The following is a 25,138-nucleotide window of genomic DNA, read 5'->3' on the forward strand; positions in this document are numbered from 1 at the left end:
TCAATCTCAGGACAGATCTTTAAAAAGTCCCCCTGCACCTTGCCTGCAAATTCGCATTTTACATCTTTTTTTAGTACCTTCATGAAATCGTTAAACTTAATTTCAGGCTTGACCATTATAGGCCGTGGTTTAGCAATTTTAACATTAACAGTATCATCCATATTTACATCATTTTCTATAATTTGAACATCATCGTCATTTGTACTAAGTTTTTGAAATTTGTTTTCCAGAGGAATATCAACATTACATTTAATTAATTTACTAGGGCGGGCAGTATTCTTAGGTAGAATAAATCCGTCCTCATCTCGGTCATCATTAATTGATTGCTTGGCCAATTTTTTAGAGGGCCGCTTGGGCTTAGGTTTACTCAAAGCATCACTAATTACAGTTAGGCCAGCATTCTTAGAAATTTTTTCATTATCTTTACACATATCATTAGCTACAGAACATAAACGTTTAATAAATACATTTTGAGCATAAAATTCAGCGCTATTTAGATCAAGGGCAAGAATACTTTGGCACTTACCTTGTATATGATCTTTCAGAGCATTTCCAACACTTCGATATTTTTCCCAGTCCTCCAGGATTGCTGCAGCACTGGCTTCGTCCTTAACAATTTTCTGGAGATTAGCACAGCTGTTTCCGCGAGCAGTCAAGTCCTTGTCGATTGTATCCACAAATCCGAGGGCACGGTAAACATCATTATTAGACCAAGTATCTTTCACGATTAAATCTTGCCAGTCCGGGTCAAGCGTAATATTTCCATAATCTATAAGATCCGAAGAAATTCCACAGAGGGTCTTCTTGCAAGCCGAAATCACAATATCAGAATTAGATTTTTCAGGTAGCGGGGGAAACTCGTTTCCCTCCATGTGTAACGCAGAGCACTATCACAGTAGCAATAACTCAAAAATGTAGAAAAATTTCGCACAAAAAACACTAGAAGAGAAGCACTACACAAAAATCAGTAATATACGTGCAATCCAATTTCCGAAGAACCACAATAATGCAGAAAATAATCATGGAATATAAGTCGAAACACATTCACAACCAAGATGGCGGCGAAAATGGTGCACTGGAACACGAGGCACACGGAGCTAACTCAGAACACGTCCTTCACTCACCAAGTACACCAGCGAACTCCATCCCAAAACTCCCCTACTGATTTTGATGAGGCACGCTTGTGGGAATTTGTGGAAGATGATCAGTATGCAACCGCTCGAGAGTCTGCTAAGTAGCTAGACGTCAGTACTATGTCCATTAATCGCTCTATGCATCGCATAAACTTGACGTACAAGCTCAATTGCTAAGTACCGCATACGCAGATTAGGACAGACCTGTTCGGCCTACATTATTCTGCCGAATATCAACGCAAGGACAAAATTCTGGACCGGATCGTCATTTGCGATGAAAAGTGGATTTACGGCCGAAAAGGGGGTTGGTCTGCGCCCAGCGAGCCCGTCGGCAGCGACGCAAAGAGCGATTTGACTAACAAAAAGATTATGCTTTGTATCTGATAGCATTGCCGTGGTATTATACACCAAAAGGATCTAGAAAAAGGTAAAACCCTCGACGGTAAGGTGTACAGCAAGATGCTATACCGTGCTGAACCTGCTATAAAGGAAAAATATCGAACTGAGTTCCGGTTTCCGGCGCAAAAAGGTGGTATTCCGTAAGATTATGCAAGACCACATGTGCCAGCATTCACCGGCTGGACAAGGTACGGACACGAATGGGATCTTTTGCGACACCCAACATATAGCCCCGACATCGCTCCTTCGGACTTCTACCTTTCTTCACATTTGCAGCTACATTTTGCTGGTGCTATCTTCCATTCAGCCCAGGATATCCGAAATGAGGTTGATCTGTTTTTGGGCTTTCCACCACCAATTTTCTGGGCCTAAAGCTTAGAAAAACTACCAAATCGTTGACAGAAAATCATAGATTTGGGTAAATTTCATGTTTTTTTTTTTTTTAACTTTACTAAGACCCCTTTTAGGCGTAAAACTTTCGTTACAACCAGATCTTTTTAATACTTTAAGTCAACTTGCTCACAGTGTTTTCTTATTTTTTAAAAAAAAAGATCTGTTGATGATAGGAACATTAAAAATATTCAGCTATGTTATGCAGAAAAAATAACTAAATAACTTTGACTTTCTTTTTACCACTGGTGTCAGACAAAACCAAAGAAACTATAGCTTAAAACTCTTATTTGAATGGAAGAACTGAAAGATTGACCTAAATCCATATTTAAAATTACATAACTTTTAAAATAAATTAATTCGAGTTCAAAATCAAGATTGCTAAGTCTGAAACCTGAAAAATGCTTCTCTGGTCCCACCAACGGTCGAGCGGTAAAGTCGCTGAACACTGGTAGTTCAGTCCGAGGTCGAATCCCGTGAACGGGCTGGCTGCATGGGCGTTTCCGTGGTTTTGCTTATGTGTAGCATGTATACAAGCCAATTCCCCTTAGAAAGCTTTTCAGGAAGGCATTCTTTTCCTTAGGCAGATACTCTCATGGCTTTTCCATAATCACATAAACCAACCCGAACTGTTCTGAGCAAAGGCCATTTTCGCAACTTAAAAGGCTTAAATCATTCTTATACAGTTTACTCATATTTTAAATTGTTCCCTCTGATAATATGACCTGTGGCCAAGCAGTTGAAGACTACTGAATATTGACAGTTCATCCTTGTGTTCACAGATCTGTCTGCGTGTTTGTTTTGGCAGTGTATTTTCGTGCGTAGCCTAAATTCCAGCCAATTTCCCTTAGAAAGTCCTTCACATAGCATTCCTTCTCTTAGGAAGACGTCACTCCTGGGCTTTGCAATATTCAGATAACTAAGCACCAACCTAACGTTATCAGTACCAGACAGAGATGCAAAATTCAATGGATTATGATGATGTATTGAATGTTTTTGTTGCGAAAAAATTTCAACTAAATATATATATATATATATATAACAATTAGTTTAACTTCTTACTATTGTAAGACATCAATAAACATCATTAGTTTAACTTCTTACTATTGTAAGACATCAATAAACATCATTAGTTTAACTTTTTACTATTGTAAGACATCAATAAACATCATTAGTTTAACTTCTTACTATTGTTATTGCATTCAAATTTAATAATTGTCTCTAAATGTTTGAATTAGGGCAAAATTCAGAACCGCTGTCTCAGTAAGAAACGTGAGACCATCGTAGAGCACTTTCTAAGGAAGACTGATCGTTTCTAAGGAAGACTGATCGTTTCTAAGGAAGACTGACGTTGGAAATCAGGAAAACTGTTTCAATACCAAATTTATATACTAAATTTTGTTTGTATTGCTGTAATTCAGTCATTCCATTAAAATACATAAGCTTCATGAGAATAATTATAGAAAGGCATCCGTGAGAGTAAAGGCATTCAAAGCGTAAAGTTTTGTATAAAGTTCACGGCAAACTGAATTTAAAGCACACGGGTTCCATCTGTCTAAGGGAAAAGATGCTTTCGTGGAGGAATTTTAAAAGAAATAAGGTAAAGCACACGAGGGCTAAGGTAAATAAGATACCTTCCTGGAGAATTCTTTTAGAAAAAATGGCTCGTATTCACGTTGCACATGGGGAAAACTACGGAAAAGAACCAAGGATTCAACATCTCAGAATAGACAAGGCTAAAAACCATCTACTTCCACATCATAATACTAACAATAAGAGCAGACGGGGGGAAAAAATACTACGCGATAGATGTTAAAGAATAAATAATAAATAATAGCCACGAACTTTTCCATTTTTTTATTCAAATTAATTTCTATACATGTCAGCTTTTTTTCGAAAGTCTTCCAAGAAGGCATCTCTCACTTAGTCATCGTGTGCGTTACCTTAATTAGTAAACCACTATTCATATTCATTTCTTCGAAGGGAAGATCTTTGGTATTGAATTGCAAAGAACATTTGAAGAGAAATACCGTAGAACTCCAAATATCCGAATCAACTGTAACGGGACCCCCATTCGGATAATCAAAGATTCGGATAATTGGATTTTTTCCGAAGAAAGGGGCTACGTATACTTTAATTAATTACGGTATGTACTGAAAGTTGAAAATGGGAGAAAAAAAAAACTAGTTTTTTTTAATTGGTTTTAATTGATTAAAATGAAAAGGCATGTTATATAATGTACTGTATAATACTTACAAGTACTGAAAATCATTCACAATGAGAAGTTGCATGTGGCCATATTCTTAACTTTTTTTAGTCTTCATTTTTGTTTTAAATTCTGAAAGCGATTCGGATAGCCGGAGTTCGGATAATTGGAGTTGTACTTTAATAGACTAAAAAGGTCGGATTCTATGGGCGCTCTTGGGGGGGGGGGAAGGAAGATTGCTTGTGTTCCCTTCTCAGAATCCAGTAAAAGTCGATTTGATGCATGTATTTTTGTATTGATGCAAAACTGTTTCTATAACCTACTTGCGAATCTCTTATATTGAGTAATTAAATGCAAACTGATTGATCTAATTATTTGTCTCCTGTCTTTACCCACCTGTAAAATTATGTGCGAAAGTCTAAGCCGGATTCTCATTGATGATGTTATTATGAACTTGCTAAACTGTTACCGTCATCCGTATGTTTAAAAGATTTGCCTAAGTCTTCGTAAATTGTAAAGAAAATTGTAAAGAAAATTCGTAAATTGTAAAGAAAATAATTTTTATGTTACAATGCCTGGGAAACACATGAGGATATGCCTTTCAAAAACCGCACAGCGGCTGATCGCTATTTCAAATGTGAGCAACATTCCACAATTTTTCAGTGACCTTTGCTCTTTCAGAATGACCTCTGGGGACAAATGAGAGACAAAGGGGAGGGAGGTCTTAGATTCCCTGGGGTGTGTAAGGAGAGCAGCTAACAAGTTTTTTTTTTTTTTTTTTTTTTTTTTTTTTTTGTCTAAGATGGGTTCTTTGACAACGTATTTTTGCCAGTTTTCTAAGGAAAGTCGAAGCAGAGTACTGGGGGAACTTCATGACATACCAGCTCCCAAGAATACACGAACTTCATGATGTCTCTCAATTTAAGAAATCGGTAAGTTTTCTAAGTCTCTCGGTTTAAGTAATTGATTTGTGTTCATTATTATAAATTATAGCGTAAACCTAATTAACTTTGTAATCATAAAGTTTTATAAAACTCTTATAGAATGGTATTCTATAGAAATCTGTAAAGTTTTCAAACTGTCATCAACGCAGATTTTCAGTTATGTTGCATACTATATGGCAGGGGTGGCCAACTTTTTTGGGAAGAGTGCCACTATCTGAAAAAAAAAAAAGTTATGCGTGCCATTTCCAACTTTTCCAACATACTAAAAAAATATAAAATAGGAAAAAGAAAACAATATTTATAGGATGATTATGAGATGTTTAAGCAAATAACACATTTTTGTTTATGTAAGTCTGTGTAGTGAACATTTAAAAAGCAATGCAATAAATAAAACAAACATATAAACTAGGAATTTATTGTTAATAAACATTTTAAAGGTTCAGTCAGTTAGGTTATGTATAACATAAAAATGAATAACTTGAAACATTTCATTCTCTATTAACTATTAAACAATCAATGCTTAATTAATGAGGTTTTTGAATATGTAATTTTTTGGTTTTTGAAAGTGTTTTAGGTGCGTAGCAGTTAATCTGGAACGATATTTTGAGTTTATTTTCATATTAGAAAAAAATTTGTTCACAAACATGCGTTGATCTAAACCTACAACAAGATCTGAAATCCAAATTCTCTAAATTTGTAAATTTTTTATTGGTACAAATTTCCAAAATTCAATATAATTTGGATCACTTGAATTTCAAATAAGAATGGGAATGTTACACACCCGCAGTTTGAAATAAGAACGGGTTTGTAGGTCATTAGTGAAGTAAACAAAATCTTAAGTGAATTACAACTTTAGATGTAATTAAAAATAAGCACGAATCATTTGGATAAAATTCGTGCTGAACCTACTCCCATAGACAAAAATTCTGTCTTTAATATTTTAGGAAGAAATTTTAGTAGAAATTTATCCAGTATAACTGGAAACTAGACTTTTTGCATTTTTGACTCTTTTTTCAACCATCTTTCAATAATTAATATGCTCAATATTTCTGATTCCCTTATGAACTTGTGACTTTTGTGACTGTTATGAAATTTTTCTCTAATTTTATGGACTTTTGCATTAACCTTAGAATTTTTAAATTTGTACTGATGTTGGCATACTAGAAATAATATAGTTTTCAATGGAGGTAAGGTCGTCGCACCTTAGGTACTCCGGTGTTGCACCATTCTACTCAGGAGGTGAAATAAAAAATCCATTTAAATTATAAAATTATCAGCGTTTCTGAAACGTTTTTCTAGTGGGAATCACCTCCATAAATTAGAATGCTTTCAACGTATGTTGCTACTAATATATTTCTATTTTTGAAAGTCATTTAATTTTACATTAAATTTAAGTTAATCATTTGAAGTTATTATCATTTTACCAAATAAATATTGCTACTCACATTTATGATATGGTTTATTTGATTATGGGAAAGCAGGCCTTCGTGAAGGGCATTCTAACGGAAACTGGCTAATACTTTACACGTAGAGAACTCGGGGCGAACTAACAGTGTTCAGCGACTTTACCGCTCGGCCGCTGGTGAGTAGTAGGTTATTGTCACGATATCAGTAATCTCCTCATCTTGCACCCCTGTGATGTTAAGTAAAACATTGATTGTCGCATAATTGAATAATAGTTCATCTGAGCGTTGGTATAAAAGCTGTATTATACCTAGCATTTGAGCACACGGTTTGTGATTTTTGATAAAAATATTACTCAGTTCTTAGATAATTAAGTGTCGCATAATATTTTCCTCAATTGACTGGAATTAAAAATAATGTATCTGCACAGGAAACAATTGCTTAAGTCGGCACTGAATGGGAGAATAAGAAAATTAAAGTTAGTAAACATTAAGAAGTTTATTTAAAATTATATTAATTTTTTAAGTATTTAAAATGGATCTTATAACCACCTAATTTGGATTTAAATATTTAATATACAAGCATCCTCTTGTGGCGACCTTTTCAGAAGTGACCTCACGCCCAATGAAGAAAATTGTTAAAACTAATATTGATATCCCTCTGACTAACAAATTTGAGAAATGCAATAACGTTAATAATAATGATTCTGATGATGTCTAAAGATTAGATGATTCCATGAATACCCAAACTGGACCTAGTAATGATATTAATATTGTTCAACCCCGAAAGGTGAGACCAATAATGGTAAAACCTGAGGTCAAGTATAGTGACTTTCTTAAAATATTAAAAACGGAAACTAAGAGTGACTTCGTAGATAAAGTTAATGGTGAATTTTTAAAGATTTTCTCTACCACAGCAGATGACCACAGAGAAATTACCAGATATCTAGATTCTAAAAAAATTGACCATTATGTCATCCTGACTAAGCTAGATAAGCCAACTAAAATTGTAATCCGCGGGCTGCCGATTGACTGCTCTGAAGAGGAAATCGCAGATGAATTGTATAACTTAGAATATAAAGTTAGGCGAGTAGCGCAGATGCACAGAATTAAAACGAAAGCGCCAATGCCCCTTTTCCAGGTGCAGCTAGAAAACACCCTGGGGGTTGAACAAATTTATGACATTGTAAAATTTATGGGGTTTTATGTTAAATTTACTGGGTACCAATCTAATGGAAGTGTTGTGCAGTGTCACAACTGCCGAACACTTCCATCATTCATCAGATTTTTGTAAGTTGAAACCCAGGTGTGTCAAGTGTGCTGGGCCACACAAAACTACCGAATGCTCCGCTAAACGATTAGAAACAGTCAAGTGTTGCAACTGTATGCAAGTCGGACACACCGCGAACTATCGTGGGTTTAAGAAGTTCCTAACCAATAACAATGTTATTAAATATAGTGGTAAAACATTAGCTAAAATCTCTGATCTCTCTAATATTGACAAATCTGCACAGAATAAATCTATGAACATCAATGGCATCTCATACGCTTCTGTAACTAGTAATTCAAAAACGGATATACAAAACCCCAAACCACAGGTGCAAGGTTCTGTTAAAAAGCAAACTGTTATTAAAAATCATACCCAAAATGACTTTGGTCTAGGTCAGGGGTCGGCAACCTTTTGAGTTGGAAGAGTAAAAAATTACAATTTACAAAATTTCAAAATTCAGAACGATTTTTAAAAATTAGATTCAGAACGATTTTTAATTTTTTTTTTTTTTTTTTTTTTTTTTTTAATAAAATAAATAATATTTGCATATGGAACTAAAGAGCCACAGCTTCACGTCCAAAAAGCCGCAGGTTGCCTACCCCTGGTCTAGGTAGATTAATTGACATTATGAAATTATTTAAAGATATTGGAAATATGTTTAAGCGGGTATCCGTTGGTAATATTGTTAAAAAACTCTCTGGACGAATACCTGAATTGCAGGCGGCTAATAACGCTATTGATAAGTTATTTGTTATATCTAACATATTTGAAGACATATTTGGTTCTTGTAATAGTAATAATGAGTAATTCTATAAACAGTTGTATAAATATTTTTACATGGAATGCGAACGGACTGTCCCGGAAAATTAATGAGCTCCGAGACTTTATAAATGAGTCGACCCTGACATTTTCTTCCTACAAGAACACCATCTTGGCCCTGCCACCCCTATCTTTATCCAAAACTATGCTGTTCACCGATTTAACAGACCTCTGACTGACAGACACCCAAGTGGAGGAGGCACTGCCCTTTTGATTAAACACTTCTTCTCTCATAGCTCTGATCCAATTACACAGCTTTTAGCCATAGAAGCCACAGCTATTTCACTCATAACAAGCACTTCCACAAAATACATTTTTGTCTCTACATACATTCCACCTGCACGTAACCTTCAGTCAGTCCTTGCGGACTTAAAGGTTCTACTCTCACTTGGCACTCATGTTATTTATTATACGTGGAGACCTAAACGCTAGACACCGCGCCTGGAACTGCTACAATTCAAATGACACAGGACGTGTAATTTTGAACTTAGCCAACTCGGTGAATTTATGCATAGCATCTCCAAAAATACCAACACGGTATACCGCGAACTCTACGGGAATCATAGATTTCTTCCTGCTGCATTCCACTGGATGTTTCTGTGCTAGATGAACTCTCCTATGACCATAATCCGGTCAGAATGATTGACAAAAGAGCCTTCCCTACTGACTGGCACAAATTCGCCAAAGCTCTAAATAACATATAACTAGAAACAGTGTTTTATCAATTGACAACAAGTTACTCATTTATAAGTCCGTTCTCCGTCTATTACAATGAAATGCTAGTCCAGTTTGGGTCTATACCAAAAAATGTAATAGGAAAAAATTACAGACTTGCCAAAATTCTGTTCTTAGGCCAGGGGCGTAGCTAGAGGGGGCCAAGGCGGGACATCTGTCCCCGGGCGCAGCATCCAAGGGGCGCCAAATTGATATTACGAAAGTTTAGAATTAAATATTTTCCATCCTTGGCAAGCAGTAGGGGCGCGAAATCTTCAGTTGTACCTGGGAGCTGCAAACCCTAGCTACGACTCTGTCTTAGGCAAATAGTTACAGCGAGTTGGTATATCCGCAACAGTAGAATTCATGAAGAACTGAGTATGGAGCAACTACGCTCACATTATTATAAACTTGCTAAAAGTTTTCATAAAAGACAAAAAAAAAAAAAAAAAAAAAAAAAAAAATTAACAACCCGGCCATTAAGATTTGCAGTTATGACTACAATGACCTAGCAAATATGGACAGGCCCATGGCCCAACTGAATGCATATATTACGTAATATTTATTATAATGCCCCTACGGTTTATGTTAATCTTCTCTTATTCTATCTGCTATGTATTCTTTTAGTCTTACGTTCATAGAATTTATGTCTTACTTATCGGATTCAAATTACCAGTGTTCGCCTAACCTTGCCGCATTCATTTGACATTGCTTAATATTTTAATAAGCATTTCCTAACTTCTCGCTTAAATATAAATTCTAAGTTATTAATTATTCAATTTAAAAAGTTTATTATAAAAACAAATTATCTTAGATATCTTTTAGGTTACTTCATCATACCATTCGCAAACTATTCTACAAGGGGTAGAGCCTTGTCGCTCAGGTACCCTGGTGTACCAAACACCATTTCACGGAGAAGAGAAGTGACCTGTATTCCCGACAGTAGAAGAAACATTTGTATTGAGCCATCACCCCTTTAAGATGACCACCTCTACCGAAGGCCAAAGTAACTAGAAACGCGGATGATAGTATTTAGAGAGGATTTATATCATGCTACAGTGCGACATACACCCAGATCTGCAAGCTCTCTAGTAGCTCCAACACGGTTGGCGACCACCTTTCTAAGACGATCACTTTCCAAAGTGACTAGTGTTTCCAAAAGTATAAATGAACACTTGCACTGAACATCATCTCTCTAAGATGATCACCTCCACTGAAGACCAAAATCAACTAAAAGCGTAGATGAATATCTTAGAAAGAACTTTTACTCATAGTAATTACATTCATTACAATTAGGTGTAAAGCTTAAGGAAACCTATAAGCGGCCGAGCAGTTAAGACGATGAATGCCCGGGTTGAGCAAAATCATAACATAACGGAAAATTAAATGAATTAAATAATTTAACTTGGTTATCTATCAGTTAAGTTTTTAATTTATCTTTAGTTTCCAAAAATTTGAGCATGAATAATCATATAATAAAACATAGACCACAAAACTTTCAAATTCAGAGAATAACTTTGATGACCTTCGACCACTAACAACCGAGCGGTAAAAATCGTTCTATGTTGGTAGTTCGATTGGCGTTCAAACCCTGGCGATGGGCTGGTTACAATAAAATTTTCGTGCTTCTCTTCTAGACTTGTGAAATATCTTTTGTATCAACTCTACACTGTGAAAGTCCTCTATGCAGGCATACATATCCCCCTTAGGCAGATAGTCTTAGGGTGCTAATCTGATTTTGATGATCATACTAGTCTACTTTCTTTCTGAATCTTGTGATGCTTTGATTAATGTTTTAGCTTATCATAAATTAAGAGCCGCCCAGACGGTATAGTGGTTAGGAGAGCCTGATTGCGATACCGAAGGACCCGGTTTAGAGTCATGGAGAAGGCAATGGATGTAAAATTGTCTGTCCCTTAGTAGGAGGTAACGGTCGCCGCCTATTAGGCGCCTCCTTGGCCTTTTAGGCATTCTGGCCATTTAGGAGTGGCGAATGCCGTCCCATTGGGAAAAATAAATAAATAAACTGGGTTAACTGCTTTAAATTAACCATTTCAGCAAATTTGCTGTTAGATTTTTCTCTTTAAAATTTTGTGACATGGTTTTAAAAACCTAAATATGTCTGATCGCTTTAGTAAGACATTGTATGACTGTTTTGCATATCATTTGCAGAGAATTTCATGATGAGGAACTATGAAAGTGTCTAATATAACATAAATAAACGGGCTTTTGTACAGTGCCTCTCTAAAGCAATTATCAACATAAGGGCCCCAAATCGCCTTTGCATTCTCTGTGGCATTTAACAATTTCACCTTTATTTAACATACGTGCTTTATAAATTATAATATTAATTTTTTAAATTTTTGTAATAAAAGACTGAGATATTCTTTCAGTATAGATTGGTATAGCAATAGTCTTTTGCTTTCCATTCAGATGACTTTATTCGTATGAAAACCTTGACTCAATTGTTGGTCATTATTTTGTACGTATGGCATTGCAAAATTTTAAATCCTTAATTATGATAATTTTTAATATTCGGGCTGTAAATTCCCAAATCACCTAGTGACAGATTTAAATTAAATTTGTAGAATGAGAAAATCACAATTATGGAGCTTTTGAACGAGTTTTAAAAGTTGCTCAAAGCTTTTCTCCCAAATTTATACTATCCATGTTGACACTGGGAGTACTTCCAATGAGGTCCTTTGTTGCTCCTATGTTGTTTTGATTACTCCGTCATAAGCGAAAGCAAACTTATGAGAGGTTATTTTTGTTTAATTAAAGAATGATCTTTCTAATTTTTATCCTAAAGAAATTGTGATGGATTTTGGAACTGCAGTTATAATTTCACTGAAAAATCTCTTACCTTCAGTAAGATAAGAGGTTGCAATTTTCACTTTAATCATTCTTCCTTGGAGAAAGATGCAAGACTTGGAACTCAGAATATAGGCATAATGAAGAATATAGACATAATAAAGAATATAGGCATAACGAAGAAATTAGAATTCAGAATGCGCTCGTCCCTGCCATACATACCAGCGGAATATGTCGACGATGGTTGGCTGTCTGTACAAGAACAAAATTAATTCCATTGCATTACGAGGCGTATGTATTTGGATATTCTGATGTCTATAAATAAAGCAAGTGCATTGAATCGAGATTCCGGTGTTATATTTTACAATTATGACTTTACCAGTTTGCAGCTAGCAAAAAAAGCTTCTTTTGGTTAGGATATGCTTTGCCAGATGCTGCAATGATATTCGAGGCGTATTATCTTCTAATCCACCTTTCTTTAACGAATATTTATTCTGAAAGATTTTATTATAACTCACCTTTATGTAGAATTTCGGAAGAATATTATTTTTACTCTAGGTTCATGGCCCAAATCATCTCAGAGTTTGAACATCTCTCTCTGCCCTGTTGAATACAGTATTAGCTTCATTCATGGAAAGATAATCAGGTCGTAAATAATTTTCGTCTTTTTCTTTTAAAAATTCATTTTTTAAATCTAAAAAATTTTTACTTTAAAAAATTACATTTCGAAAGAGGTCAAGGCCCAGTCGGGGCCAACTATGTAACCCCTTTATGAAGAGGGTAATGAAGATTGATGATTTCACGAAAACAGTAAGACACCCTTCGGAGCCGCATAAGCAACTTCATAATCCGTATTCGATAATAGGATTATGAATCCACTGATTAACCATGTAGTCATTAAACTTTTGTATACTACCCTTTACTGGAGTTTTCTACAGTAAATAAAAATCCGTGCTCAGTACAACTTAGATTAATGATAATACGCGGCGTGTCAGACTCAGTAACAAATATGCCGCAAGGGCGCATGACAATAATATGTAAGAGGGTGCATGTTGTTTGAAATGCTCATGATTTATATACAGTTCTTAACTTTTCTCCAGATGAGCTAATTGCAATAGTTATTACAGCCTTTTAATTTCACAATGCGAAATTCTTTTCTGTAACGCAGATAGCAAGGCAACTTCAAAGTCAGTGTTCCGATGCTTATGTAGAGCGAAATACCCTCATATGCGGTCAGGTCGTAAATTTAGAACCCCTTTTTTCACAGGGGGGCTGAAAAATAGGGAATAATCTTGCTTGTGGTCTTGGGGGTCGTTTAAACATCTAACTTCTCTACATTCAGTTTTATACAGAGGAAAATACAAATTGAATTCTTCGAATGAATGCAATTTTGTACAATGAAAATGTATTACTTAATGATAAACTGTAAGATAAATAACATCTTTTTTTAAAGCCATAGGTGTAGAAAGACAGATATTTGTTACACGAATGAATTTGTAGTAAATATTGAGTTTTTCATTTCGAATGCTATGTTCCATGTATGCGAAGTAGCTGAGTATGTGAGATAATAGTCATAACCGAATGGCTTTCAACCTTTTCACGGCTGAGGACTGTTTCTCAATTACATTGTGGTCGCTGCTTTTTAGTTAATTTTCTAATGGCATATAAACAATAATTGTTTTTATTTGAGACTTATGAATAAAATAACGCAAACTAGACTGCAGAAAATTCCTAAGAATGAAGTTAAATAATACTGAGAAATACATTATTGATGCACTTTTGTGTTTTATATGTAGTAGTATTAACAAGGCATAAAATATCTTTATTATACAATGTTCATTACCATACGTATATTTACGTAATATCAATATAAATAGTTAGTTAGGTTTCGTACATATATAATTTATTTTTATATTTTGTATTTTTTGTATTAGATTCAGTATTGTATACGTATCTGAAGTTTAATTTGTTCTCTTTTTGGGTTACGACTTTAAGTGAGGAAGAATTGTTAGGGCCTTCATAGGGATTACATTATATACAATCAGTTAGGATCCGACTTTCCTTTCTTTTAATCATTATATATATTGAAATACTACTTGATAAGTATACGTAAAATATAGCAGTTTTTTTAAGCTACTTATTTATATATCTATTGTTTGGTCATGTTTGTTTGATTATAGCAAAGCATTCGACGGTTATTTGCCTAAGGGTAAGGGTGCCTCGTGGAGAACTTTCTAAGCAAAACTGACTCTTATGCACGTTACACGTGGGGAAAACCTCGAAAACGCCAATACAGCCATCCCCTTCGATCCGGATTCGAACCCCGGATCGACATGCCAGAGTTCAACGATTTTACAGCTCAGCCGCTAGTGAGCCACACACACACACACACACACACACATCCACACATATACATTAAATAGTATTTACATGTTGTTTATAAAGTATAATTGAGTGCAATTTAATCATAAAGAGAAAATATTCTACGGAATTACTTCACTTCGTAGACTTTTTGCTAAGCTTCACCATATTTCTTAAAGAGAATCGCAACGCTGATTCCATTTCCTAGCCCTTTATGTATCTTATTTTTTTCTACACTGAATTATATTTAGAAAATTATTTCACTTGGTTATAGCTGAAAATGCAGTTTTTTTATTGAAGAATTTAAGGGTAAGAAGAGAATTATGCCCTTTTCTAATTATTCTCGAAGCATTTAAATTTTTTTAAAAAAAGCGCACATTAATACGTATCACTGAAATAAAGTGCTCGATACAGGACAGATTAATTAGCTACTAAATTTTGATTTTCGTTGAGTAAAAATGAATTCATCTGCATTCTATAAGAAAGTAAATATTCAAGAATTGTTTTTTTTTCCGATTCTCGCAGTCATAATAATTTTCTTAAGTATTCAGCTAATTCATATTCAAATATTCCAATCCATTACAATAAGTAATAAATCGATACAGTAAATAAATAATTAAAATCAATTAAATGGAATTTTAATTGATTTTAATTGCCATTTTCCCTCTGATAAACCCCTCTTTAGAGTTCAATAGCAGTCGATCAGCTTTTGTTGGGGGTTCATTTTTCTTTATCGGTATGCTTACGTTATATATGTATGTATTATGCATTACTCATACTCGTCAATTGCAGCTTTTAATATTTTTTGGAAAAAAAATCAGTATGAGAATCCAGAAAATGATTCTTTATTACTAGGCACTATTATTACTAGGCACTCTCATGCCACAGTGTTTAAAGGTAGATTCTATGCTCATATTTTAGTCTAAAATTAAAAGCTGAAAGTCAAAATTAAGGGTGTTGCTCTTAGAAAGCCTCAATTAGAAGTAGTTATAGGAAATGTTAATCAATACTTATAATCTTACGGATTAAATACTTATTCCCTATTTGATCACGTGTATGGCAAACAGATATTCGTCATTCATAAAGAAAAGAAAGGTGAATCAAAATGACTTATATTCTTGTTTTTCCAACTGCAAAAACATCTTAAGATATTATCGGATTTAATCTTTAAATTATTCCAGTAATAAACAGAACAATGGGGGTCATTATTCTTAACTATAATTTACTAATGCAAATCCTATTTTGGTTTCAAATGGCTTTCATTAATTACGTTAATGATATACTGACATACTGATACTGAATGAGACCTAAAAACACTTTTTTTTAAATATATCTCCCCTTATGATCCCCGACACAGCCGTTTACTTTCCCCTTCCGTAATTAACGTCAGTCTCCTGCTGTTGACCGCATTTGCCAAGACACCATGTAGAGCTGTGCATTTCCTTTTTTTCTGTTTGCCAAAAAAGGTATATTTCGCTAGAAAAATTTTTGTTTCCTCCAACTTTTACCTAAATCAACATGAATTGTTCATATGCAGTTGTTGAAATTAAGAGCAACAGGTATTGAATATTCCGTCCTTAAAAGACGGTTCGCTTTTTTCTAAAGATTTATGCCATTTCCTGTGAAAAATGTAATTATTCTTTCAGTTGTACCAACATCAATAGTTAATGAATTTTCTTTGTATTTTTCTGGCACAATTAAATCATCTGGGGCGCCAGCTACGTAGGATAAACCTAACCAGTGCCTCTATATCGAAGATTTCACAGATGCAAATTTAGGGATATCTGTTACTAAATCTATTTCCAGATCCTGTGCTGGTGATAAAGTATCATTATAAATTTACTAAATTGGAGTAAGTTCACCAGGAGCCATTTTTCTGTAGTTTAGGATATATTTCTTTATTTCGATCTTAGGGATTCTGGTATGGTTTTCTTCTTGGAGTTCACCATCATCAGAATTTGTCAACAAAGTTCCGTTGCAAAGACAGCGTTTATCGTCAATTTTTAAATCTCTTTTTTATGCATACGATCTACTTTCGATATTAAAGCTGAATGATAACATCTGTTTAAAAAAAAAAAAAAATCCAGTTTCTATAAATTCATGATATCGTTTCAAACTGAAATTATCAAGAGATAAATTCAGAATAATATGAGTGAAAACAGAATTGCATTTCATGCTTGTGCCCTTGTTCTGAAGTTACTTCACAGTAGTTGTTACATTGATCAGATTTTTAACCATAACAATCCAACTGGCACTGATCACGCAGTGTTCTCTGCCTCAGCAAATGTCCCTTTTAGCAATGAGGGGCGCATATAACCTTTCTGGTAATGCGCCATTAACTCAACTACCACCACCACCAAAATGAGTTTTTGAAAAGGGGTTAAAACGGGAAAAATTCAACCTTCCTTCAGAAGGAAAATAGCAGCAAATGAAACGGCACGATTTCAACCATAGGATGAAATGAGAAAGAACGAAACGGGAAATCTACAGGCAGAAATGTTTTCATGGAGGATTTTCTAAAGGAAGCTGGTCCGTATCCCCTTACACATGGGAAAAACCACGAAAATGACCATATAGAGAGCTAATTTGCATGCAATCTAACCAGGTCGAACTACCAATGTTCAGCGACTGCCGTTTTGCAGCTGGTGGTCGTTTGGTAAATAATGACACACATAGGTTGCTCTTGAAATATTTAGTTTTCTAAAAAAATCCTCAGACGTGATATTTTTTCCTGACAGGATTATTTTATTGTTTTATAAAACGATAAGTTTCATAGACATTATTAGTTCAGTGTATCGCATTTCAACTTTTATTTAATTGATGTCTTTAAAATGCTTTTTATTTTTCGGGCACTGTTCTGTTCTAATGCTAGGTAACGGGATCGTATTCAGAAATGTATCTATGCATATATGTAGATATGGATGGATAATATGTGTTCGTGTATGCACGTACGTATGTGTGCATACACACACATACAGACATACACACGTATATACATACATACATTTCTGAATTCGGTCCCGATAACAGAAGAGTACCATTGGACTGTTGGAAATTAAAAGAATGATTTAAAAAATATATTAATGCGGACTGTTTGCCTGAATACGGCAAGGGCGATCTGACTAAGGGAAGAGACACATTCATGAAGGAATTTCTTTAGGAAAAACTGCTCTTTAGTTACATTACACATAGGAATACTACGAAAAAGCTCAATGCAGGCAGCTACCGATGTTCAGCTCTCTAAGCTACTCAGATACTTGTGGGCCCAATTAGTTTTTTAGCTTTTTAATACTGGGTTCACTCGATTTTCAGCTGTTTTAATTTTAAGACGTTATCTGATACTTTAATAACTCGCAATGACATGTCACCTTTAAGTTCATTATTTTAATTTCATTACAGACATTAAAAAAACTGTAATGGGATACTTTGTGAAAAATGCATCCTGTAAGATATCATGCAGCTGTCTGAATGTTCCAAGCAAATATTATTTAAGGGTATTCTATACTGACTTTAAATATATTTTTGTTTTTAATACCTACAGTAATTCCTATTTTAATGGGCCTATATCATCAGTACAATCTCATGGATGCTCTGATTGATACATCCTTAATTTTTTTAAAGAGAATTAAGCGTTTTATATTTAACTCGTTAAACCTATTTAAATCTATCTGCGTTAACTCTTTAAACAATCTTCTCCTTTTTTACACTTTCTTTTGCTTTCAAAACATTTTGGAAAATATTTAAAAAAGAATAATAATTTACTGCTTCCCTAACGTATTTTTGTCAAATTAGACTCAGAAAAGGAAGAACAGTTTTAATTGTATGTGTTATCTACGTGTGAATCTTCTGAATAAAGTACTTTATATTTCTTTATTTAATGTAGATTTCAAACTAATTAAATTATTACCTTGCTTAAATATGTGCACGCAAACCAATTCTAATGCTAGGTAAAAACTAAGTAATTCCTAATACTAATCTAGGTAAAATATTTTTTCCTTTTTATTTTACTTTTATATGAAGGATTTAAAATATTTCATAAAATTTAGGATTCGTTAATTTTCTAATTATAAAATAAGAAATATTATTAGATTACGGACACATTAGTGCTGAAGGGTAAAGTCGCTAAACACTAGTTACATCTGGGTTCATATCGCGGGGAAGGAGTTGACAGCATAGCATAGACCCTTTCATAATTTTCCACATTCATTGTGTATGTTCGAACGAAGGAAATTCTCAGAATTGTTTGAATGAATAAATTTCCAAACCTTTCGGACCTCCCAAGTTGGTAAAGGCCGCATTCAGTCACAAACTATACTGAACGACAAGGTTTCAAGGAATCGTAATAAAGGCCCATTTTCCTGAACCCATTTTCTCCTGAAAATGATTGCATTAATAGCTGCAGAATGTATTGACATGACACCTGTCTAGTAAAGTAATTCAGATTTCTAACTATGTCAGCTAAGACGAGAATACGCTTTTCTATGCATGATAAGGAGCAGGGGGGGAGGGAATTCAAACTATAACAAAGAATATCTAAGATTCTTTGACTATAATAGAAAATACACTTGTCTGTACGACTCGCCTAAGTGGAATCGGCCAAAATGGTCAATAGCAGTGGTCTTTAGCTCAAAGAGCAAGAAGGACGAATGCGTTATTTGAAAGAAATTTACCGAACTTTTGTTTCAAAAACTCAGAGTAAATATTTATATATATAATTTATTTACTAAAGAAATATTGATTATATTTAGAATTATCTTAGAAGAGGGAATCCATAGTTAGTAATTTCAATTCCGAAAATTGTTAAAAATGTTTAATGGGATTTATAACAATTTTCGGAATTGAACTTACTAATTATGGATTCACATTTTTAAGATAATTCTAAATATAATCAATATTTCTTTAGTAAATAAATTATTATTAACTTACTTTGCAGCAATTGCGCAAGTAGTAGAATAACTCGATTTCGTACTAAGTGAATTTAAGATCATACAATGTATATATATTCATACTTGCACTCATTCTGTTTAAAATTTTGAAGGAAAATGATCTTCTTCACTGATTGCAGATCCTCATTAGTCAAACAGGCTGTTTTCTTTGACTTATTCATTTTCAAGAACGTTTGGTTGATGTGGTTACGGGACAGCCTTAAGGACTATTTGTCTATGGGGAGGAATGCCTTCGTGGAGGGCCTTCTAGGGAAAACTGGCTCGCATACACGTTACACATGGTGAAAATCACGAAAACGCTCATGCAGCCAGCCCGATCTCAGGATTCGAACCTCGGAAAAACTGCCAGTATTCCGCGACTTTACCGCTCGGCCGCTGGTGGACCAGTTTTCAAGAGCGCAGTGCGAAGAACACTGTTTACATAAAAATGTAGTCATAAGCAAAATGACTATTCGCACTGAAGAAATTCACAACCAAGGGTATTTACCTTTTGATGATCCGAATAAAGTACGTATAAAATCCGATCAAATCTGTGCCTTCAAATCCTTGAGTAACATTTATATCACGCTATTAAATTAATTACCCTCATTTGTATATTTTATGCTCAGTTATTCATCTTTGTTTAATGACGATGAAAGCAATGTGAAATTATGACTACAACTTTTTTTTTTTTTTTTCTTTTTCTTTAATGACATTTCTTAAAAATTTATTACGTGCTCCATCATTTGACACTACACGGAAAGGGAAGAATGCCCAATGGAAGCCTTTTTAATGAATATTGGCATGTAGTCGCGTTAGATATGAGAAAACGTCCTTGCAGCCAGCCTATTCGCCAGAACACAAACACAGATCGTCTGTGAATAACTAGGAACTTTCCCATTTTTAAGGACTATGGGCTGATTTTTCTGGTGTTTTTCTACACGAGTTACGTGCATATGTGTTCGAAAATCGCCAACAGTTTATTAGTCAGGGATAGCGCATCCGCGCGGGAGCCCACTTACGCGAACTGAGTTCACTGAGTCGTCTGTGGATAAAGCTTACCGTTTTAGATATTGCTTTAATTGTTGATATTTAATCCATCTGCAAACTTTGGGCACCGCATTATTTTTGGCACAGTATTTAGTCATGTATTTATTATTTTCATCCCGAACTTTGTAATATATTTGTCTATCTCCGGCTTAGCTATGTTAGAATGATTCCTTCATCATCCTCAAAATTTCTCAGTAAAGTTTCTGAGAACAAGAGGACTCACAGTTTCTGAGAGCAAGACGACGTATGCTCTCTTGGATTAAGAAAAACAGGTTCGCACTTTTGTTACAGATGAGAAACTTGCGAAAATGCGCATGTAGGCAGCCTGTTCGTAAAGATCCGAACTAGAAGATATCTACCAGGACTTCAGTGGTCTTATCCACTTCGTTTTATTAAATTTTGTGAATGTGAAGGCAAGAGATGTAAATGAGTCAGGTATGGTCTGGCAAAAGTTATTATTTCTCTTCGATGAAGATAATTATGCTGGAGACTGAATTCCAGCTAAAATTAAGAAATGTATCCGCCACTCTTCGTTTTTAATTTATTTATCAATCAATCAATACATGTATTGCCGGGCTATCGCTAATATGTGCGATGTTGCCTGCTCAATGACAAGTCTGCCCAAGAGGCGCATGACGTAACAGTCGGACAGAGTAAGAGGAGGTCTGAGGTGAAGAGAAGGGGGGTAACCTTTTAGAAAACCATACCAGACCGAAGACCAGGAGAGGCTTGACAAGAGTGTCGGTATCTGACTGATGTTAACATAACATACATAATAAAATGCATAAAATACAAAGTTTTATATACTAAAATGAGTCAGTAAGTTAAAATGAGAATAAAAGAATAAATGTGAAATACAAAATAAAAGAATAAAAGTGAAATACGAAATATATACATAACTATATACACATATATACATAAAGTACAATTAAGTCGTGAAATTCGAGTCACGAGGAAGGTGGGCCGCGTAAGGTCTGATATTAGCATCCTCAGGTAGTATAACATATTCGAAGATGTTGAATTCTCGTAAGTGTGGGCAATTCGTGGTCTTATTAAAGAAACTTCTATTCATACGATTGATAAATTCTTCTACCCATTCAATTTTAAGGTCGTTATGTAGAGTATTATTCGACACGTAGAAGTGTACATGGGTGATGAGCCTTAAGCATTTATTTTGAACAACTTGCAATTTATTTAAATCCTTCTTGTTGACCGCCGCCCATGCCGGCGAAGCATACGTAAATATGGGTCTAATAATAGCAGTGTATACGTGTCTCTTCCGCAGGAGATCAGGTTTGAGTATTTTCCTATCAACGGAAATACACAAGAACGTGAAGACAGCTCTGCACGAACATCGTGGAGAACTCTGCGTCGAACCTTATTAATGTGGTCGCTCCATGTGAATTTACTGTTAAGAGTGACTCCCAAGTAGTTTGCTTTTTGCATTATGGGAACATCAATATCGAAAAGTTTAAAGTCTAGCAGTTGCAGTTTTCTTTTTTTTTTTTTTTTTTTCTCTCTCCTTTTTCTGAATGATTAGAAGCTGAGTCTTCTGTGCATTAATAGAGATTCTACACACTGTGCACCAATGTTCTATCTGTGGAGTAATGCGCTGCAATTTATTTACGGCATTTTCTACGTTAAGTGACTTTACGGCTAGGGCCGTATCATCAGCATAGCAACCTACGAAGCCATTTAAATCATTGAAAACACGCGGAAAATCCGCCACGCAGAAAATATACAAGATTGGGCTCAAAATGTTCCCCTGAGCTACTCCTGCGTTTAGCCTTTTCTGAACAGAATTACAGTGGATGGACAAAAATATGGAAACACCTTGTGAAATGCATGTTTGAAAAGAAAGATTGATTTTAATGAAATATGTAGGTGGCGCTGGCGTTTTTGACTACTGACGCCACCTATACAACTTCGTAAATGTGCTAAACAGTTCAGTTGTTTGTCGGCGTACTGTTATGTGAGGTTGTCATTGCATTATGTCAGAGTTAACAGACTTCGAATGTGGGCAAATTGTTGGAGCACGTATGGTAGGTGCTTCCGTAAGCAAGGTAGCCGAGGTGTTTAGTGTTTCAAGAGGTACTGTATCGAAGATTTATTCCGCATATTTGAAAAGCGTAAAAACATCATCTGCTAAATCACAGCGCGGACGAAAGTGTGTCCTGAGTGATCGTGACAGACGATTATTAAGGGCAATTTTGACGAAAAATAAGAAGACCACAGCTGCAAAAGTTACTGCTGAAATGAATGTTGTGTTACCGAACCCTGTGAATACCAAAACAATTACAAGGGACCTTCATAAACAGGGAATTGCTGGCCGTGCTGCAATTGAGAAGCCACTCATCAGTGATGCTAATGCCCGTAACAGGAAAAGGTGGTGTTTAAGTCATAAAGCCTGGACTATAGAGCAGTGGAAGCGAGTAATATGGTCTGACGAGTCTTCTTTCACATTGTTTCCCACTTCTGGCCGAGTTTACGTCTGGAGAACGCCATCTCAAGCCTATAATACAGACTGCTTGTTGCCAAGAGTGAAACATGGCGGGGGTTCTGTTATGGTTTGGGCAGCCATATCGTGGTTCTCTGCTAACCCCATGATAACTGTGTCAGGGCACATGACTGCCAAGACTTATGTGAACATTTTGGCCGATCAAGTTCATCCCATGGTACAAACTTTGTTCCCCGATGGTGATGGTGTCTTCCAAGACAACAAAGCCCATGTTATTGCACTGTTTCGTTCCTAGCGTGGCAATAATAAGGACATGGTCAGACGTAAGCTCCACTTTAACCTTCAGATACATGGGTATTGATGCGGTGGCTAATATGATATCCTCGTCTAGAGATATCTGGCAAATAAGTGTATTCTGCAGGAGCGAAAAAATAGATTGGATAATTACTAATAAAATCATAAAACTGCAATCCATTTTTGTTCGATCTTCGACAACCCCATTCGACATTTTTTGCATTTAAATCTCCTCCTACTATAGTTTGTTTATCAGTGGGTATAATTTCAGCATGTAAGTTCTCATCGAGTGGGTTATTTGGCAAATTATACATGGAACTAAAATAAACTACTCCAAAGAGATGGAGTAGCACAGAGGCTGCGACTATTTCGCAGCAGTTCCCTCTATCTTCGCTGATTAGACAAGCTTGAAGGATCTCTTTACAAAAATTGCGACTCCACACCTCTGTGACTCAATCTATCATACCTAAAATATTTATCATTTGGAATGTTCAAGTTATTACTGGGACAGGCATGGGTCTCAGTAATCAGAGCGAAGTCGATATCGTAGGTTAGAAGAAAGTTTTGAAGCTCGAGAATTTTATTCGCTGTGCGCATTCCAAATCATGAGCTGAATTGAAGCTCAGATTGCGTTGGCTGATTATTTGTGTTGCTCTCCTGACTAATTTGATTCATTTCTTTGATTTGTTGTGTAAATTGTAAAAAGCCTGCGCTTTTTATCACTGAGACTAACTCAGCTAAGTCACTGAAAATTTTGCGGGCCTCATTAATAGCGTCCGAATAAATACCTGTGGAAAGGGCTTGAGAGAAAGATTTACCTTCCACAAGTCTGCTGGAATAAGTTTGCTGCTTCTTAGCCTTTTTTCTTTGGAAATTTCTCCCACTCCTTATAACTTGAAGTAACAGTTCACGTACACTGGTGGTTTCTCCTTATTTCCCCTGTCAGGGCAATCTTTGATAAAATGCTCTTCTCCGCATCTTACACATCTTGGTTTATAGTGACAGCCTGCCTGTGTGTGATTAAAACCCTGACAGCGGAAACATTGGATAGTTCCCTGTCTGCCTTTATACTCGACAACATTTATTCTGAGATCGCAAAGATATTTTTCATAATAAATTGCCTTAGAGGCCTCATTCTTTGGTAACGTAACTAAGTATAAGGGAAGTTTAATAGCTTCGCCTTCTCTCCTTCTTGACATCTGTTTAATCGCTAGTACTTTATATTTTAAGTCCTCAAGTTCGTTTTTTATTTCCTCTATTTCAGTGCTGAGAAGCAGTCTTTTCAACACTATTTTTAGATTTTTGTCTTCTGGAAAAATGTATGACTGGTGTTCAACACTTAATTCTTTTAATAATTTAACAATCTTTTTGTAACTGTCAGAGTTATTTGCAATTATTTTCACACCATCTCTAATATTTATCCCGATAAAGTCAAATTTCTGTTGATGCAACATTTGTTTAAGTTTACTATATGTATATCTATTTTCTTTAAGAATAATTGGAGGTAATCTGGTGGGTTTGGTAATTTCAGTATTAACTGCAGGAACAGTATTACCTAGTATGTCTGACTGTACATTCTCAAATTAAGTTGTGTCCATGATTACATTATCAGCAACTGCGGCATTATCCTATGCATTACTAGTGGTTTTATTGATAGTATTACTAGTGTTACTATTTGTCGCGATTATTGGTGAAATAATCTGTGTTTGCGAGGTAAGCTTAACTTCCTTAGCCGTCTGAATGTGAATTTTAGTTCGGACTGTCTGATCACCACGTCTACGTTTGGGAATATCATCGTCTGAGCTAAGGTCCTTATCTAGCGTGAGTTCCTTATCAGCACTAGCTGTGGTACCTGAGTGTAAATTAATCAGACCTCTAGCTCTTTTATTTTCAGCATAACTTTGGTTTGTACTAGAAGTAGGTGTGACTTGATCCTTTTTAACATCATCCTGTTTAGCATT

The sequence above is a fragment of the Stegodyphus dumicola genome, chromosome 10, assembly GCF_044657685.1.
Source record: "Stegodyphus dumicola isolate Sdum_Otavi_A_Nest chromosome 10, ASM4465768v1".
Taxonomy (NCBI): Eukaryota; Metazoa; Arthropoda; class Arachnida; order Araneae; family Eresidae; genus Stegodyphus; species Stegodyphus dumicola.